The sequence below is a fragment of the Wyeomyia smithii genome, chromosome 1 (genome assembly GCF_029784165.1).
Source record: "Wyeomyia smithii strain HCP4-BCI-WySm-NY-G18 chromosome 1, ASM2978416v1, whole genome shotgun sequence".
NCBI lineage: Eukaryota > Metazoa > Arthropoda > Insecta > Diptera > Culicidae > Wyeomyia > Wyeomyia smithii.
In genome coordinates, this window is record NC_073694.1 from 196,203,275 (window position 1) to 196,223,401 (window position 20,127).

General features: G+C 41.0%; 1 protein-coding gene across 1 annotated transcript in view; it reads left to right on the forward strand.

Moving 5' to 3' along the window:
• The first annotated feature begins 798 nt into the window (after positions 1-798).
• Positions 799-20,127, forward strand: part of LOC129721222 (high-affinity choline transporter 1) — a 56,090-nt gene continuing 36,761 nt past the window's right edge. The window contains exon 1 of the mRNA XM_055673536.1: positions 799-2,185. The gene's annotated coding sequence lies outside the window, so the exon portion shown is untranslated. The remainder of the gene's footprint in view (positions 2,186-20,127) is intronic.

The following is a 20,127-nucleotide window of genomic DNA, read 5'->3' on the forward strand; positions in this document are numbered from 1 at the left end:
CGAGCAGCATGCCCTGCTAGTGTATGATACCTAGTTTCTGTTTTTATAGCTACTGTGATGTTGATACAACTCATTCGATAGTAAAATTTGATTACAGGAGCACTTATGTAAAGTATTCGTAACAATCGATCAAAGTATTGTGCTTTTCGCTTCATGTAGTAGGTGTTTTTTAACCTATACATTCGAGGTTTGGTGTCAAATTTAGCTTCAACAAATGTTTCAGTTTAATAAAATTAAACCAAAAACGTACCACATGACTACTAGACAAAAAGCAACCCGCTGGCACGTGGTCACCGTCGTTTTGGTTTTAAATCTCTTTCTCTATCGCACCACTGATGGTTGTAGGATTGCTACCAACGTCCAACCTGACCTTAGCTTTGCGGGAGTTCATGTTGTTAGCGTATGCGCGTTTATGGCCGATGCCGTCAATAGGGTCGTGAACATAGTCCACCGAACTCACCACTTTGATTCGTTGAACTTAACCGGGAGTAACGCATTTGTTCTTTTTCCCCAAACCGCCACACCACACTGGCATGCTTATTATCTCACAGCAGCGGTTATTCACTCCTGCTGGTGCGTTTATCGCCTCCCACTCACTCACTTTTGGAGGGTGGAAGAAAAATAATCAGTGGTGTGTTCTTTCATCCAGAACCAAACCTTCGTTACATTACCCTGACGTCATGGGTTTCTTATCCTGGATCTTCCAACCCCCCCGTAAGCATGTTAGTGACTGTGTGTATGTATGGAGTAAAGCTCCAGCGATCAATAACTTGAAACGAACTCTCGCCAATGTTCTCTTTCGACAGTCACAGTCCTAATTCTACCGCTGGAAAAGTCGGTCGGTTTTTGAAGCTCTCGTGGGGGTCCTAAGTTTTCAACCAGGGTGCAGTTCAAAAACGGTGCCATCTTTGCAATTGTTTTTCGTTTTGGGAAGTGGACTGAGTTGGTGCAAAGTGGGACTCAGTCTGTTATCGTAGCGAATGGTGTTTCTACGTTCCGTCAGTACCAGTCAGCAGCCATTACAGTTCCTCAGTGTTCAAATGTGAAAATTTTTCAATTGCTTTACTCCTTCGACAGAGTGTGGGTATCCAAGTAAACGTGGAGAGAGCTTTCCACTGTAGGCTACCTGTGAAACGGGCGGTGAATTGCATCGAGGTCGCTACGAGGTCATTTCCTAGTGCATCGATATAATGGGTAGATTTTTCCATTTCATAAGAAACCTCGATGAGCTGAATAATAGCCTAATGTGACGCTTCGGAAACAGGATGATTATGTAACGTGATTTGGATACATATATTTATATTGCCTTTGGGCCATTCTGTCTGCTCAGTGTTATTTCGGAGAGCTGCTTTGAGTACCTCGCATTTGGAAGCAGAAACGGACGGTGATTGTGTGGGTTTGCATGTGCTAAGGCAAAAACTTTCATTCATCACAGTATCCACCAACTTTCCGAACTGAATGTCGAAAGTGAATAAAAAGCGTCTGGAAGGATACGTGGGTTTTTCTTAGTAGCAGTATATGTGCACGTCTGTTTGCCGCGACCGTGTTTGTCTCACCCCGGAGGAGCTTTTGCGAGAGCGAACTTCTATGTTACTCGGAGGATCGCTGGATCGACGTTTACCTTGTTTCTGGCCAGAGCAATCTGAGGCTGCATCTCGGTAAAGGCGCACATGTGCGGGTTACGTTTTAGAACAAGAAACTCTCCGTCTCAGAAGACATCCTTACGTTGGGGTGACAGCTGCTCTCAGTGAACAGTTCGGCACTACCGGAAGCGGCGCACTACAATCCCACCATAGAGATCGCCTACATCTCCGTCGTCGTCGCCATTTCGCCGTTTCATCGTCTAGATCGGAACTCTGGAGTGAATCGAACTATAAACTAATACGTAAAACTGTTACTCAGTGGGCGTACACACGTGAAAAAATCAATATTAACAAAAAAAATGGTTGCTATCAAAATGTTAAGTGCTAGCTTTAAGTGTAAAATATCTGTGATGTGTTTAAGAGTCTACAAATACATGTTCTAAGATTTCATAGCAGGTGGTACAGGAGCAAACGAGTAGTTTATAAAGTTATTAGTTGAGCAAGAGCCTCCCCTATATACGCTGTTTCGCCCTCCACCTCGTTTTCCATCGTAAAAGCACTCACGTGAAGCGAAGTTATCCGAGTGCACCTTCACTCCAAAGGTAAGTTAGGTTGTTGTTGTAAATGTTAGTAGTTCAACTACTGAAGCTTATTTGGGGTGTAAACATTTAAATGAAAGAAAATAGTTTGCAGCTATATGGAATTCCCTACTACGTATAAGCTGCTGAAAATAAAAGTAGCTGAAAATGATGAACAAAGCCACAGATGCGTTGGTAAACGTAATTTGCACTTAAATCACATTTCTTACGTAACATCTCAACGCGTATATTGGAACATATTTCCGTTGGTAGGAAAATATATTTATCAGTTTGTGGATTATTTCCTGAGTAGCCAGTTACTCAGTGTCTGTTTCCAACTCAGGGTGGCCAAACGACCAGAGACTTACATTATGAGGTTTTTAGCTATAGGTAGCGATTTTTGCAGCGAATTTCATTATTATCTTATCATTGTTCTCTTTAGTATCAAGAGAATCAACAATATATGAGTTCAAATTATTGTCGATTGTATATAGCATGCGAATTTCAAACTTCCAGGTGAATTGCAACCGATTTGTTTTTTTTTTGCAATTAACGAAACAAACACAGGACAATTCAAGGTAAAACTAAAAAAAATCATTTGCTGTTTCACAACAATGTGCGCCGCTTGAGAAAAGTGCCCCTAGAAAGATAACTTTTTCAGAAACTTAAATGAGTTTTCCAGTAACAAATGTAGAAGCGAAGAACCCGGCGAGCACTCACTGTGCACTTTTGCGTACACTAGATGCAATAAAATTAACAGCAATGGTTAAAAAGCTTTAGTCTTTCTAGAGCAACTATTTTTTGTGTATCGTTGAAAAAGTATGCCCATCAAGCCAATTTTCTGTAGGAGGGTGGAAAGGTGTGAAATGACCACGCTCCATACATTTATTTTTTTTTCGAATTTATTTGGGCTATTGACCATGGAGGTGAGAAGAAGGGGTTTAAAATCAAAAATCTGTCCACGTAGAATGTGGATGGTCCTATATGACTTTCAACATTTTCGCGCTCACAGCGGTTGATATCGAAGCATGCGCAGCGTATTTGGAGCATTTTTTTTTGTATATAGCTCGATATAAATATTGAATTTCAACTAACTAAAAACTTGTTGACCCCTTAGCGAACGAGAGATCTACCAACTAGAAGTTATTTAAGTGCAATCATCTTTTTTTTTTAAATTTTTAAAGACCTCGCAGCGTGATTTTACCAAAAATTGCTCTATCAACTTTATCATAATCCGACAGAAACCTCATCGACCGTTCACCGGTCTGGTGCCGAACGAATTAGAGACGTTCAGTTTCTTCTGTCTAAGACAACCGTTATCCAGTCGCCTCGTACATCAACAGATCATGCATCTTTTTCCACCGTGCACATATCTTTACAATATCAGTATGTTTGTATGCCAGGTACAACTCGTAAATCATACACCTGCGCCACACTGCATCGTTCAATTTGCCGCCAACTATTGATTGCAGAACTTTACACTTGATAGCTCCTAGCACTCAGCCTCCTTCGGCGTCAAAGTTTCATGTCCGTAGAGAGCTACCGGAAGGATCAGCTTCTTATACCACCACCGGAACTCCCACGCTTCCTGCCAGCTATCGTGTACTTTTTTTAGGGAGAGTTAATGTCAAGTCCCAACCAGCTATCTACATCGCGCATGATCTCGATCCCAATAGCGTCATACGACTCCGTTTAACTAGGTTTGTCGGGAAAACGTGTTCCAGCATAATCTGTCACAGCTCGTTTCTTGTTACTGAGTCGAATGCCGCCTTAAAATCTACAAACAGATGGTGGTGGTGGATGATGGTGAGTTTGCAAGTTATACTTACAGAACTTGTCGTGGTTCGCAGGGTGAACATCTAATCCGTCGTGAAACGCCCCTGTCGAAAACCAGTCTGGTATTTGCCGACGAAAGATTCCGTTAACTGTCTCAATCTGAAGTACACGATACGAGAGAGTACTTTATATGCGGAGTTGCGTAACGTTATCTTTTGATGGGACGAAACTGTAGGCAGTTTGGTGATGTTATCCTTTTTTCGATAACATCAATATTATTCTGCTTGTACCATTTCAATAAATCCCGGGCGTAATGGCAGATAGCTAGATCAGACCAGAGCTTCACGGGGCCTTCGTGTGACTGGATGAACGGCAACACTATCCCTTGAAAACACACCTCTTTGTAAACTCTTCCATGGTTGCTTCAGTGGTAGAAACTTTTGTCTTCTTTTCACAGCTACGGATGGCTTGCGGGTGAATTTATCTGCGAAAACAAATTTGAACTCATCTGGAGTATTCCTCTTACGGTTAGCAAGGTAAAATTTCCGACCCGGGATTTATTCAAAGTCCATTTTGACGTAAAGCAAAGCGAAGCCTTGGTGCTACATTCCGATTCGGAACAGTTTTCGCCAAATCACGGAGGGAGATCCCAGGATTATTCAGGACTGCCCTGATGACTTTCGCTCGTAGTTTCCCGTTCAATGTTCCACTTTTACGTTTGCTTTGTTTAGTGTGATCCCAGGGGCGGACGAAGGCTGATTTGAGCTGCAGGCGAAGACTGATTTTGCCGCCCCCCCCCTCAAATTTTTATTTTATATGAAACGCATTTTCTATAGACTCGAAAATTTGATTAGACAGCATGTGTTGTGTTAACAATTCAAAAATGAACATTTCATGCTTTCAATGTTGAAATTTTTTTTATCGTTTCCGACATATCAATTTCTTGAAGCACCTGTCTTTCTATCGATATTATCGCCAAGCCACACAAACGTTCTTGCGACATGGTCGATCGTAGTTACGTCTTTATAAGTTCTAATTTTGAGAAACTTTTCTCGCCACTTGTTACTCACTTAATTTACTTTTAAGGCGACAGACCGATTATCAATCCAGTGCCGAATCCAGAATACGTCGCCATGTCACTCGGTCTTGGGCTGCTATACTCCAATCGCCCCTAACACCTATTTCGCGTGCATTCTCGTCGACAGCACACATCCAACGAGTGCGGGGTCTACCCCGAAGTCGACGATCCTATCGGGATTCCTGCTAAATTTAGCCTTCGCTTGACGCTCATCCGGCATTCTCGCTACATGCCCAGCCCACTGAAGCCTGCCGTGTTTTATCCGCTTGACTATATCCGCCGACTTGTATGCCTGGTACACTTCATGGTTCATGCGTCTGCGCCAAACACTATTTTCTAGTTTGCCGCCAAGGATTGAACGCAAAATCCTACGCTCAAAAACACCAAGAGCTCACCGATCGGCCTCTTTCAGCGTCCATGATTCATGGCCGTAGAGAGCCACCGGAAGAATCAGTGTTTTATAGAGTGCAAGTATAGTACGGATTTGCAGACTGCGGGACCTTAGCTGGTTACGTAATCTGTAAAAGGCCCTGTTTGCGGCTGCTATCCGCCTCTTTATCTCACGGCTAACCTCGTTGTCACATGTCACTAATGTTCCCAGGTAAATAAATTCGTCGACTACTTCAAATGTTTCCCCATCTAGCACCACCGCAGCACCAACCTCCAACGGACTACCACGCACTCTGCCAGCCACCATGTATTTCGTTTAGGCAGAGTTTATGACAAGCCCCAATCTCGCAGCTTCTTGCCTGAGAGGTCCGAAGGCCTCTTTCACTGCTCTACGATTAATACCAATAATGTCGATATCATCCGCAAAACCTAGAAGCATGTTCGATTTCGTAATGATGGTGTCGCTTCTCTGCACACCAGCCCTCCGTATAGCACCTTCCAATGCGATGTTGAACAATAAGTTCGACAGCCCATCACCCTGCTTCAAACCATCTAACGTCACGAAAGGGTCCGATATCTCACCGGTTATCCTGACGCTTGATGTAAAACCTTCAAGGGTGGCACGTATCAGCCTAACCAGCTTTGTTGGGAAGCCATTTTCGAGCATGATCCGCCATAACTCATTTCTCTTAACTGAATCGTACGCTGCCCTGAAGTCTATGAACAGATGGTGCGTCTGCAAGTTGAATTCTCGAAATTTTATCGAGGATTTGTCGCAAGGTAAACATTTGGTCCGTCGTGGAGCGTCCCCCTCGAAAACCGCATTGATACTCACCAACAAAGGTCTCCTGCAACGGCCTCAGTCTGTGGAACAGGATGCGGGAGAGAATTTTGTACACGGTATTGAGAAGAGTTATGCCCCGATAATTGCTACAGTCCAGGCGATGACCTATTTTTGTAGATCGGGCATATGAGACCCTCCAACCAGTCCGAGGGCAATTCTTCATCAGACCACACTCTCAGTATGATCCGATGGATGGCACGATACAGCTGTTCGCTCCCGACTTTGAAGAGTTCGGCGGGAATGCCGCCCTTCCCAGCTGCCTTGCAGATTCTCAGCTCTTCCACTGCTTTCTTCACCTCGTCCATGGATGGTGGATCCACAGCTTGACCATCATCCTCAATAGTCATCCTGCTTCTTTCGACTCCACTGTTTCCCTCACCGTTCAACAGCACACTGAAGTGTTCCTTCCAACGCCTGGCCACCTCTGTTTTATCGGTTATCAGGTTCCCCTCCCTATCGTTGCACATGACAGGAGCTGACACGTTTCGATTCCTAATTCCGTTGACCTTCTTGTAGAAGCTCCTCGCATCGTGCCTGGAGAAGCAATCTTCCGCCTCCGCAAGAAGACGCTCCCAATGCTGTCGTTTCTTCCGGCGATGGAGTCTCTTTTCAGCGGCTCTAGCATCTCGATATCTACCCACGCTCTGACGAGTCACAGCCGTGGCCAACATGTGACCCCTGGCGCGGTTCTTCTCCTCCGTCACTCGCTGGCACTCAGCGTCAAACCACTCATTGGACGCAGCTGCCGCAGTTGTACCCAACACTTCTCGCGCTGTAGTGCTGATCGAACTGTGGATGTGTCTACTGCGCTTTCATTGTATGTCTTTTCCAGGAGCTCAAAGAACACCACTTGTTACCCTAATGGGTAAAGTGAGTAAAATTCTCAAAGATACAAAAACATTTGAAAAAGTATCAATCTGTTGATTTTTTGTGATGTAGTTTAACGCATTCATTGGAGTCGTCTCAGCTGGCAATAAGGTGATAAACTAACAAGTTCTTGGTGCATTTCATGTCCATCGATGTCACACTCTTTCTTGTGTGTGAGGATTTTCTGTAAATGTAGACAACTTTTCTCTATCTGATCTGTACTACAACCCATTAAACTGTGAATATCATACAAGAAGCTGAAATTGTTACTGTGATTTTTCATTAACTGGAATCGATCATCGAACGATGCAATAGCTACATCCAATACAGAATAGAAGAAATTCACTTTGAAAGAGAGTTTTTTCGATGTAATTGGTTCATCTGACTGTTCGTATGCAAACTGTTTCTTTATCATTCTCGGCCGAATTCGTGTTTCTGTTTGAAACTCCGGATTTACTTCTAAAGCATCAGTAATGACGCTATTCAAACCTTCATTTCTCATATTTTTCCAAAAGTTTTCAACGCTGCCTATCAAGTCTATAGTGTTTTCGAGACTGCTATTTATTTTTTGAAGGTACTTACTCACTAAACTGATTTTGAACAAAATTGAATGCCAAGCTACTAAACTGCATAAGAATTTGATTTTTTTAAATTTTTTTTTGCTAGGCTTTTTGCAGTATTTCTTGCAAACGCATCTTGCTTCATATAGGGCATAATAACACATTTCTCCTATATTGAACCTCAAGGGAGTGACAGCATCAATTCGACTTTCCCAACGCGTTCCACTCAGAGGCTTTACCGTAAGAGAAGTAATGTGTTTTTTGAACGATGAGTTGAAGCAGAAAAGAAGTTGAGAATTTCTTGCACGACACTGAAAAAGTCTACTGCATCAAAACATGACTTGGCACCATCGCTAACAACAAGATTGGTTGCTGCATGGAACGGATTGATTTTTACAAAAATTGATTTTTACAAAAAAAGTTTAAGATAATTAGTTTAAAAGATTATGAAAGATCTCGACGTTTCATGCATTTATAAGACCATTTTTTTTCAATATTCGCCGCTTCGAGGCACCGCTTTTCGAAGTCCGACTGAGCTGAAATTTTGCAAGAAGACTGTGGCATGTGGAGTGTTAGTACAACGTTAGTACATGAAAATGTGGATGGTCGCGTCGCACGTGAATAGAAATCCTGCTAGAGAGAGAAAAAATTTCCTCGTCGCTCAAAAAATAAGCACACGCATTAGCCGTCTGTTTGCCGCCCCTCGATGATTGACGAGCAGGCGACCGCCTGCTTCGCCTACCCGTTAATCCGCCCCTGTGTGATCCACCGTCAAAGTGTCCCGGTAAAGTTTCAGCACGCTATTTACAGTCGATTTCGGTAGTTTCAGAGCCTTGGCGATCATTCCTCCTGACGACCATGGTGGGGTTTCAACGTAGGTGTGCACAATTTTTTCTCGTCTCTGGCGTTCCATCATGAAAAACTTTTCAACGCGTGTACCAATCCTGACGAAATTTCCACCACTAAGTAAATAAACCTTCCAGATCAAAACGCTGTCATTAGTTTCTCGGTACGACAACTAGAGGCGCTGCAGTAAATAAAAGGAAACGTCCAAATACTGAGTGAAACAAACCTTAGCGCCCGTACTTCTTCTACCTGGATGCAACCGTCGCACACTGAGAAAAAATGAACCCAATTTTCCCTTAATTAGAAGCCGCTGGGCTGTCAACTCTAAATATAGCATCTCTTATGTAGAATTTGTCGTTAAATCGATTGGTAATATTTTCAACCTGTTCAGGATACGGGAAAGGGTCTATATTTCCAAAAATACGCAGAAATAGGGTAAAAATGGGCAAAATATTTCCCGTGGCATGCACAAAATGAAACCAGACCTAGAAAATAGGAGCTGTATATGGCCATTTCTGTGGCCGCGGGAAAGATTGAAGGCTATGTTTTCCAATGACTGGCCGGAAGTATTTCTCGCTTCCAACTTGTACGTTTTCATCTCCGATAACGACGTTTACATCGTGTTTCGAGCATTCGTCATAGGTTCGTTCAAGCTTTTCGTGGAACTTATGGTTGACGTCACCTGATTTGTCGTTTGTCGGTGTGTAGGTGTTGATTAAACTGTTGTTGAAAAATTTGCTCCCTTCCACTGCTTTGCCACGGTAGTAGATGTGGCACTTGAAAGAAGGTCTACTGTAGGAAGTGTCCTTTCTTCGGAACATGGTCAACGAACCTCCTGAATCACTGCGGTCTTGACTCCATTTCGCTGTAGTTCTAGAGCAAGCAAGCCAGATTACGCCGGTTCATTGGAATTGATCCGTTCCGTTTTTCTAATTTAGTTGTTCGTAGTTAGGAGAAGTTTCGGTATGCTACCTTGCCAGGGTCCTCCTGGAGACCAGACGCACCGGGTTTTTTTTAAGCTGATATACTAATGGCGGCGTCGACTCGCCTTCTAGGAGTCGTAACTTTCACCTTTGTGTTCGGTAACGGCCCGTGGACGCTTTTTGAAGTCATTGCAAGCCGCACGCACAACTTCGTTCGGCATTTCGTCCCAAATCTTCATCGAACGTTATTGAAATGTGTCTAAACTCAAATGCCTAATTTCGTTCAACTTTCCTAGCTTGTATCTCCAGATACTGAAGTCTAGCGGTTTCAAATCCGGTGACGATGCAGACCATTCAGATTAACTGATGAAACAAGGCAAATTCTGCTTACGCCATCTCTGAACGATCAATGCCCTATGCGCTGGTGCTGAATCCTGTTGAAAGCAAAAACTGTCTTTCCCAAAAAGCATTTTAGCACAAGAATGCAAATGGCCTTTGATAACGCGTTGCAAGTAGTACTCCTTGTTTATTTTCACGCCTCTCTCAATGCATAGCAATGGTAATTTCCCTTTGGTCGATAGACCTCCCCAAACCATCACAGCTGCTCTTTTATCGGCTTATAAATCGCGAAGACATGCTCCATGAACACGGTCGTTTTACTTGTTCAAAGTTGCCTTCAGAGTAAACAACTTTTCGTCCGAAAAAATATTATTGTAACTTGCATGCGTCTTCAGCAGCGACCGAGATCTAGCATCCCTATCGGCAATATTTTTACGAGTTATCCGTTAATTTTCTGCTTCTTAAAAGCTGAATATCCAAGGTCCTTTAAAAAAAACATTATGCATGGAAGTGTGGTCTTGTTCCGTGTTGTTGTGGAGTCCGAACACTTCTTTTTTTTGCCAGGTTTATTCTTGGGAACAACCATGTCTGTATCCTTGAAACGTTTGATGGTCCTGTAGACGACTAATTTGCTTAAATTCAGACGAGACGGCTTCCTCCTGATCTTGGTGTTAGTCAATCTTTGCAGGTGCAAGACCCTTACTTGTTATCTATTTGAATCCATTGCAATTTTCTTGAGAGCCGAACTGAAAACAGACTGCATTTATTCCGAATAAACTCTTTCAAAACATGCTCAGATGTTTGTCATGCTGTGACAGAAAATACAACGAGGGGCACTCGAATACTTGTATCACTTTTATGTTGCCACCCTGTAAATGTGGAAAATGTTTGACTTTTTTCAATCATTACGTTTTTCGTCATATAAAAAAGTGAATATTTACCCCTTTTTAACCGACGTTTTTATAGTGAACCGTGTATTGGGACTATTGTCTTTGGACATGACATTTACACCCAATAAAGTACATACAAAGGAGTGGCAGATGAGCGTGGTTGCAAGTGTTAGACAGCAATATTTTTCGCGTGCTGAGATCGTGACTTTACAACAACCAATGGAACACAGTTCCTAGGACTCTCATGAAAGAGTTCTCAACAAATCAGGAAAATAGATAGAAAACAATCCAAAAGTTTGGAAATTTTCAAATCTTGGAAAAAATATGATAACAGCTGGTTTAATTTAAGTAAATCAATTTTTAATTTCTAAAATGTTGAGGTTTTTTTTTCATTTTTTCTCACAACTGCACTTCTTCTATCGCTTTGATTGCCAACCAAACATTTTACCGCTTCGATCCAGTCACAAAGATGTGCCTCATCGTTAGCTTGAACATGGAGATAAGCTAAATATTTTTAACCTCCGATCCTTGGCTTGAAAATGTTTTTTTTTTCAAGGATGGAGCTTTTTTAACAAACTGTACCAAAAACCTAGTGGTAACAAGTTTTCCTGAATAATATGTTGACCGTATTTTTCTATTGCATTACATATTTATTTGTCAATTTCAGAGGACATTGACAAAGTATTGGACGGTTTTTATAGGGAACTGACTCAAAGAGTACAAATTAACCTTTGTAAGTGAACCCATCGTCACGTAGCCAGTTCTTTGTTCATTTCAATAAATGAGGAGGATTCGGAAGAAGGGAACGTCTTGTCCGAGTACTGGATGCTTCATTGATGTTCTTCCTTTAGCATAGTTGATCTCAAGTTCACGCCTGAGCCCCATATTACCGTCACCGCAGTCATGAACGTTGGCTATAACCGTAAAACCAATAGAAGGTAATCGAGTAATCAAACCATCCAGAATAGCCTTTGTTATCTTTGGGTCAAAACCAGCGTTGATAGGTTACTTCCACTTCGCAAATAAACTCGGGCTAAAACATCCTGCATCATCCTGCACCTACAATATCGTCGTTGCGCCACAAAATTTTATTGCACTTCAGTGCCATGTTTTTTTGCTAACCGTGAAACGTTAAATATTCAAAAAAAAACCAGTTTGGCATAGCAATGGGCAAGATCGATCCGATTTTTGCAAAATCGATTTTTTCGAGCCGATTTATCGATTTTTTGAATTGATATTTTTGCGCGCGATCTTTTACTGAATCGATCCTTTGGATGGCAAGATCGTATTTTTCCGCCTGAAAAATAAATGTGTGCAAAACGGATTGAAAACAATAGTGATTGCATTTATTGTTGCTAACGTAATCTGCGGCCGAATTCCGAGAACACTCCTCTTTGAAGAGAAGAAAATTTTTTCATTGATAGTATACGAAATTTTTTTCTTCTCCGAAGAAGTGTGTGCTCGGAATTCGGACACTGATCTGAAAAATGTGTCAATTTTTTACCGGGATGACCATAGTTGAAGAATGGGTTTAAATTCAATAGACATAAAACCGAGAAAAACGCATTTCAAATGTTTTTGTTGGTTCAAACAATTGTCTACGTCAATGACAACTTTTTTCATGAGTATGTCACCACCCCCTAAGGTTCCAGCATATCCAGCTTTCCACGAACGGTAATGGCGGATAGTGCACGCAGCCCATTTTGACGTTTTTTGTAGGTCAGGGAAGCTGGATAACCTTGTCGTCGAGTTGAAAAAGAACAATCCGCAGCCAAATTAAGTCCCTCCTGTATTTTTGACGCAGTAACCATTTTTTGCCTTTGTAAACGCGACATCAATAGACAAACCCGTATGAAATTTGGCTAATGCGCATGCGTTGTGAAATATATCAAGGATTAGGGGTGGGTGAGACGGCTCTTTTGCAAGAGCGGCTCTGAACCCACTCATGGTTCACAATGATTCACGAGCGTTGACAGTTCGTGTTGTCTCGGTAAACTTCGGGTTCTTGCGAACCAAACAGTTCTGGTGCGCCCAAACAACCGTGGTTCTTTTTCGTGAGCCGTTCGTTCTTTCGCTCTTTCCTAAGAACCGGTTGATATGAACCGCTCGTGAGCCGTTCGCCCATCCCTAGCGAGGATGAAAAGAACGACGAGACAAGTTTGCATCTCGAACTGAATATAAATTACCAGACCACAAGACCGTCTCGAAAGTTTGACATATATTGTATACAATCATTACTAACTGATTGGTGTACATTGGGGTGGCAATGGAAATTGACTTTGACAGTTTTATCACATACTTAGACATACGTAACACTGGCGATTTTTTTTTGGTACTCTTTGCCCCACATCACCCGGTACCAACACCAGTTTGAACTGCTCGACGAAAATGAACGGAAGGAATGCGGGGCTGCGCAGGTACACAACCTCCATAAACTACTCAAACAGAGGTTTTTTTTACAGAGGTTGGTACTTTCGAGTAGTTCATTTTGTACCAACTTTTTTGGAAGATTTCTTCCTGAGTGTTACGTATGTCTTATGTATGTGTTTTCACGTGCATTATGTCAGCGGTTCCAAACTTTCTGTCAAAATTTCGTTCATGAATCAAGTTCACAAACGTCTCGTGAAATGGTCTATGGGATGAGCGACAACGAAAACTTTTAGTAGAAAAAAACCGCCAAAAGAGTACACGCGGTAGAAGAAGATGGCAATAAACTAAAAAAGCCGTATCGTTAGTAGATGTTGTGTACGAAAACTTGTTGAACATGATTGATAAACCAGAAAACGCAAACAAAACAAAATCTCCATAAATATAGCCAAAAAAGGTCGTAAAAAGCTTATACCGAACAAAAATCGATTTTTTGTCGAATCGATTTTTCAGGCTCGATTTTTTTGTAAATCGATTTTTTTGATTTTTATTAATCGATGCAGGAGAATCGATTTTTTTTCAAAGATCGCCCATTGCTAGTTTGGCAAAAATCATTAACAGTTCATACACTATTGTTGACATCACAACTTTCTAGACGTCCTCTCCTGACATCGATTATAGGATTGTGTTTGTTTATTTCTTTTTATCCCCCATTGAGCTTTGCACGCAGCAAAGAGCAAACCTTTTTGCTTCAGCTGGCTCGTAAAATGCAACTGGAGAGACAGGAATCAGAAGCTAAGTATTGGTGTTGATAATATTTTACATTTACAGTGAAACTGTGAGGCTTGAAACATCCTGGACGCCGGCGCGGGCGGTCCGGTAGGATTCTTGCCGTAGGTTGGTGAACAGATCTACTTACGGCTGTTTATTGAGCTGCGGCAGGAGTCTCGCCCGATCGCTCGCTTTGGCGTTCGACGTGTTTCAGGCCTGACTACCTATGTTAACGCACACAACTTTTCTTCCATTCGATTTGAACAGCATAGCGAGAGAGAATTTGTTTTTTTCTGCCTTTTGTGCTGCGTGGTGATTAGTGCATTCGTGTACATTTGTGTTGGCTGCGTGTGAGGCGTGAAGAGAGATGATGGTTGCTTGGATTGAAGTTTGCTTGTGTGTGTGTGTCGAAACATGATGAAGTCGATGCGAAGTGTTGCCGTGTTTTCAACAATTTGCTCGGCATGCGTGCGCAGTAGGATTGCTCATTATTTTCATTTTTCATGAACCTGAAACTAAAATTCAATTTATGATTTCGTAGCTTTTGAACGAATAGTGTACTCTTGGATGATTATGTTCAATTCGTGTGAGTCGGGCCAACATGAGTCCACACTGTCAAAAAGCTTTGCTTAGCTCGGTCAAAAAATATTTGTACATATACACTTTTTTGAAAAGTTAAGTTGGAAACATACAACACGCCGTCCATGATAACCGCATTTCAATTGTGATCAGTTTGGTATTTTGCTAATAAACTTAGAACTCTACTTTGTTTCGTATCCATATTTGCCTATTTATAAACTTGTAGTAACTAGTAGTAACTAGCATTGATCTAACATTTGCTTCCTTTATTTGACCGCCAGGTGTCAGTATTGATTAGCATGCAGGCGCGAATAAATTATTATCTGATGGACAATTGCGACTGATTCTGATCAGTAGCTCAAGCTCAGTAGATCAAGCTCAAATTCAAGCTATCTGATCCATTCCAAGTCTTTACGTGTATTTTATTCGATGGTACGCTCCAATTTTATGATTTAACTAGCTAATGGACGAATGTTGCAAAACCTGAACAACATTTTTTAAATTTATTTTGAAAATCTCGTTGGTCGGTATAACATCATACCATGCGACTGAATGTTGATGGCGATTGTTTTGGCATTTTGTAAATGAACTTCTAACTCTGTTTTGTTTGATATGCATATTGGCATTTTTCTAAGTTTTCTTGCTTTGAAGGCATGCAACTCTGCCAGTTTTTATACTCAGTAGGTATTATAGTTTATATAAAATTTTCCGCGAAGTCCACGTTTTAGGCAAATATTCTTAGCCGGTAATCCTGGTCGGTTTTCTTCCCCGAACCGCATTATTACTCAAGACAAGAATGGTGCATGAGTAACCTAGTTTTACATTAGGGTTTGCGCGCGGTATTTTGACCGCGCTCAGTGTGACTATCCTCATACATCGGTTTCGAAGTCCATTAACCACGCATCAATGATCTTACATCGTACAACGCTCGGGTGTGCCTCGTATTGGCTCTTTGGTCAGAGACTTTTCCCCCTTACGCGCTTTGTCGGTTTTTTGAGCGCTTATCCACTATGTCACGAAACAACGCGGTATGATATTTTTCACTGGTACCAGTAGTTTGCTTAGTTTGCGTTTGGCGTGCGGTTGTTGCGTTTTACGAAATCCATTCGTTTCAAGGTAAATTTAAAAAGCTCACAGGATGAAACGCGAAGTTTAGTGTGATACAAACTGTTAACGATTGGTAGGTTGCCGAAGATAACTAGAAACTTCAATTCTCCTGTATGCCGATGCAGCGATCGTGGCGTGGTTCTATTTATATCGTCTGGTGGCCGGTTGCCCAGAGACCGAGAAGTAACCATATCGTGCGCGAATTTGTATAGGAAAGATCGCACCATCAACCTCGATGGATCCAGATCAATTCCTTTCCACTAACACTAATTCCTTCCTTTGATACTTGTGGATGATGCAGAGGATTCCTCGGTCTCTAGTAGCAACAAGTATTAAACTAACATTCCCGATATCCCTTCCTCGATTGATCTGCGTTGGGCGTGGCCAGCTACGTTATTGATCAGTGAAAAGAAAGATCACCAGGAATTGTACACTGAAAATGGCTTGCTACTCCTAAGCACCATTTTGAAGGTTCTTTGTGCAATTTCAGCTGATTCTGGTCAATCGCGGGCAACACACGGGCGATCAAATATGCTATGCTATGCTATGCTATGCTATTGTTGACATCACAACTTTCTACTCGCCACCACTGATCGCAAATTGAAAACTTATCTGCCACTCCTTTGTAATATACCTCATTGATTTACACCAACGCACAGTGGTCTAAACTCGAAAAATCGTGATCGTTTTAGATTTGACTGTGAAATATTGATTTTATGTACCCAGTGTCTTCAGCAAGTTTATTCCATATAACAAGGCCTTTCTTTTGGCGTTTTCGGTTTTTTGATCAATCCCCCTAGTAGTTAGATGAAAAAATTATTTTTTCTAATTTTCAAAATACCCGATTGCTTTCTTCAGCAAAGTTGTAGGAAAATCTTTAAGAAAAAAAATTGCTGAACACTGTAATCTTCTATCTGTACGTCTGAAATGACGAAATAGAGTTTTACGAGGAACAGTCCTCAAAAATAGTTTTTTGTCCATAACTTTTTCTGTAATCGTCGAAACAGTTCAAGATGTTCTAAAATTTCGTTCATTCTGCTAAACCTCGCATTTTTGTAGAATATATTGGTTTGAAATTTTCATTTGTTGTAAAGATATTTCTAGTTTTATGCTGAAAATAGCCATATTTTGAGTCCATATATCTCAGAAGGTTGCAGATAGTAGCAAACCAGACAGTATGCATTTGAAAGTTTGTCAAAAGAACTGCATTACTTATAAGAGTTCAACTGTTTCCAGTTGCATCCAACCGAGTACTGAATGAAAAGAAAACACCCCTCGTAACAGTCAGATTCAACAGTTATGACGTATAAAGTTGAAGTATTTAGTAAGAAAAAAAAAACTATTTTATACTTTATGTTTTCAGTTTTTAATGATTTACTCTACGCCAGATGCTTCCGATGATTCCAAATCTTCTTCTGTTTTAGTTAAATCTAACAAATATAAAGCATCAGTTGATAAACTTCGCTCAGTTTTACAAATGATGCTACGTTTGCTAGAAATAAGTGGATCCGATAGCTCCAGCAAGCGGTGAAGAATATTGGTGTTTGTAGCCACCCGCGAAATTTTACGGGAACGATGTTCACGTGTTTCCCGTATAATTTTGTTCAATGCTTCCTGTGCTTCTTCCGAGAGCTGTCCTATTGGAACCAGAAAGCGGCCAGCAATCTGTGCACCTTGAATCAGTATGTTGTGTACTGACGCAGGTAGATAGTACCATGGATATAACTCCACTAATTTTCGCGCCGTGTCGATGCAATATTTATCGAATTTTCCAGTGTTCAACTTTCTACCAGAAGCAAGAGCTTGAAGGATGGCTGCACAATGCTTCAGTACATTTATATCAAGTCTTGTGGAAAAAATACAGGATTATAAATGCAAGCGAACAATTCGCAATTTTCGAAGAAAAATGGACTCGGAATATGGCTTATTTCAGCAAAAAACTAGAAATACCTTTACAACAAATAAAAATTTCTATCCAATATACTCTACAAAAATGCGAGGTTTAGCAGAATGAACAAAATCTTAGAACATCTTGAATTGTTTCGACGATTACAGAAAAAGTTATGGAAAAAAACTCATTTTGAAGGGTGTTTTCTTTTCATTCAGTACTCGGTTGGATACAACTGGAAACAGTTGAACTCTTATAAGTAATGCAGTTCTTTTGACAAACTTTCAAATGTCTGGTTTGCTACTATCTGCAACCTTCGGAGAAATATGGACTCAAAATATGGCTATTTTCAGCAAAAAACTAGAAATATCTTTAGAACAAATGAAAATACCAAACCAATATATTCTACAAAAATGCGAGGTTTAGCAGAATGAACGTAATTTTAGAACATCTTGAACTGTTTTGACGATTACAGAAAAAGTTATGGACAAAAAACTATTTTTGAGGACTGTTCCTCGTAAAACTCTATTTCGTCATATCAGACGTACAGGTAGAAGATTACAGTGTTCAGCAATTCTTTTTCTTATAGATTTTCCTACAACTTTGCTGAAGAAAGCAATCGGGTATTTTGAAAATTAGAAAAAATAATTTTTTTATCTAACTACTAGGGGGATTGATCAAAAAACCGAAAACGCCAAAATAAAGACCTTGTTATATGGAATAAACTTGCTGAAGACACTGGGTACATAAAATCAATATTTCACAGTCGAATCTAAAACGATCACGATTTTTCGAGTTTAGACCACTGTGCAACGGTGAGCACCTTGTCAACTCTGTAGTGTACAGAATATGTAATTATGTTAATTCAAAAGGAAGTTCTGAACAGGTAATGTTAAAAAATGCTAATGGTACATCAAAAATCGATTGTTAATTCTTCGTACCATCAGAGTTAGGTGACACGGTGGATTCCAAAGGAACCTTTTTTGGAATAAGGCAGAGATTTTCTTGGGCACCATGAAAAATGGCTCGAAATAATGGTAGAAATTTATGGAAGAAAACTGGGGTTCCTGGGAGTATTCCTGCAAAAAATTTAAATAATTCATTATTATTGTGAATGTGAAGGAAACGAAAGTTATTCAGTTAAGTGATGATAATATTATAAAAATAAAACAAATCATGCATATGAGCCGAAACAAAGTTTTGAAATTTTAGGCACTATGCCAAGTATTGAATATAAAATAATAATATTTCACCACTCAAAGAAATTTCTATGTGGGTAATAATGTTTACAAGCCGTCTTCTCCCCTGAGCAATCCATTTTGAAATCGTTACTATTATTAGTTCCCATTCCGTGCAGCTTGTCTTCAAACCAACGAGGTATAACGTAAATTTATTGATCGATATAAATAGGTAGCATCTATTCTAGCAGCACTGACCGGGAAAACAATAAGACAAGGTTGAAACTATTGCATGCATTTCGTCACAAGCGGAACTCTCTTGTAATGAAAGGTAAACAAATTGCAGCCGTCGTCGTATTGTTATGTGACGGAATGTCCTGTTTAGTGTATTTGTGTTACACTACGGGAAAGCGGAAAGCACAGCTTGCTGAAGTTTTGAGTTTTGAAATATCGCAACACGGGTGCTCTGAAATTTATTCCGCTGTGAGGTGGTGAAAGCTTTTTCCGCGATGAACGCTCTCTCACTCTCTGGAAAGCTTTGCAATTTACTGAGCGAGCAATTGTTTGGGTGAGCTCCTTGCAACGCAGTGGGAGGGTTCAGTTTTTTCATGTAAACATCGGTTGTTTTTCACCACTTTTAGATCCTTTCCATCGTTTATCGACGGGAGCGGGGGCGATGTGGTGGATAGCGAACAGCCGACGAAAGAGTGCTCTTTCGCGCCGTAAGCGTGCGTTCCTAGTGTGGCTTTTACCTCGTGAGTATTCTTCTAGTATGGAGACTTCACAAGCTCGAAAATATGCTATGTGGTCAAATGTTAGTCTTTTCGTGAAGGGCGATGAGGCTACTATTTATAGAGCGTGCAGCGAAGTTAATTATTTTCGTTTGGCGGTTTTTCCACACGAAAACCAAATGAGAGAGAGATAGAGTAGGAGAAAGTGGAAAGGATTGGCGGATCGTTGAAGAGTTTGTTCCATGTGAATGCACGTGTCTTATCGCGTTTAATGAAGCGTTGGTAGAAAAATGGCTACTGTCTGAATGGACAAAACGACGCTAAACTGTTTCTCAACCTAAATTATGGTAGTGCTTTCCATGAGCAATTGACCTTTTATGTGGAGTGTTTATATGCAGCCTTGTTTCAAGGCAAGAAGTTCATTGGTTAGTATTACATAATTGTTTGATTGATATGCTAAGCGACTTCAAATGACTATTGCAATTGCTAGTTGAAATGTTAAGAGTTAAGAGACCAACACCCCTTTTTGTTCCTCATGTTCCTCTCACAGAACGGAAACTTGAAGACTACCACAATCCGTTACGGTTCGGACTTCGGATTAGCACTGATCTGCGCCAGGAAGCTGTCACCTATTATCGGGCATCGCATGGCACGCCAATCAATCATTCGGATTTGTCGTTAGTTTGCGATTGTGGACTCTGTTACGCAGCATAATATTGAGGTGTATACATGCGCGCGGTCGAGGACCTTCAAGGTTACGCAGACAGGCGGGCTCTGTCCCTAGAAGGGACGCAGTTGAAAGCTGTCAGGTGAAAGCTGTTTTTCTATTTTT